This window comes from Carlito syrichta, unplaced genomic scaffold (assembly GCF_000164805.1).
Source record: "Carlito syrichta isolate Samal-C Ts95f unplaced genomic scaffold, Tarsius_syrichta-2.0.1 Scaffold309091, whole genome shotgun sequence".
In the NCBI taxonomy this organism is placed as follows: Eukaryota; Metazoa; Chordata; class Mammalia; order Primates; family Tarsiidae; genus Carlito; species Carlito syrichta.
The window spans coordinates 190,642-191,273 of NW_007253187.1; the positions used below are offsets into that span (position 1 = coordinate 190,642).

At 47.5% G+C, this 632-nt stretch overlaps 1 protein-coding gene across 1 annotated transcript in view; it reads right to left on the minus strand.

Moving 5' to 3' along the window:
- The window catches only part of NEK8 (NIMA related kinase 8), a 12,172-nt gene that overhangs the window by 10,707 nt on the left and 833 nt on the right, over positions 1 to 632 (minus strand). The window lies entirely within an intron of this gene.

Sequence of the window (632 nt, forward strand, 5' to 3'; positions counted from 1 at the left end):
AGGTCTCGCTGCCCAGGTGGGTCTCGAACCTGCGGGCTCAGGCAATCCACTCACCTCAGCCTCCCAAAGGCGCTGGATTACAGGCTGAGCCACTGAGCTCGACTAGAATAACATTTTTTAAAACCCAAATTATACATATCAGACTATTCTTCTGCTTAAAAAGTTTTCTCCTTATAGGGCAAATAAGTTCAACCCTTTTACCTCATTTTACAAGGTTATAACCTGGTCCTGGCCCTTCATGACAATCACACGTTATGCCAGTCTTTACCTTGCCTACTACATTCCAACTACACTAGTCTCAGTTCCTTGAAAACTCTGCTTTCCCACATGAGAAACTTTGCATATGCTATTTCCTCTGTCTGAAAAGCTCTTCCTTCACCTTCAAACTACTGGTGCTCATTCCTCATGCCTTGGCTTTAAATCTCACCTCTCTCTAGCCGGGCTCTGTGGCTCAGTCTGTAATCCCGAGCTTTGGGAGGCTGAAGTGAGTGGATTGCCTGAGCAAGCGGGTTCGAGACCCGCCTGGGCAACTTGGCGTAGACCTCCATCTCTACAATAAAAATCAAAAAATCAGCCGGGTGTGGTAGTGCGCACCTGTAGTTCCAGCTACTTGGAAGACTGAGGCGGAAGGA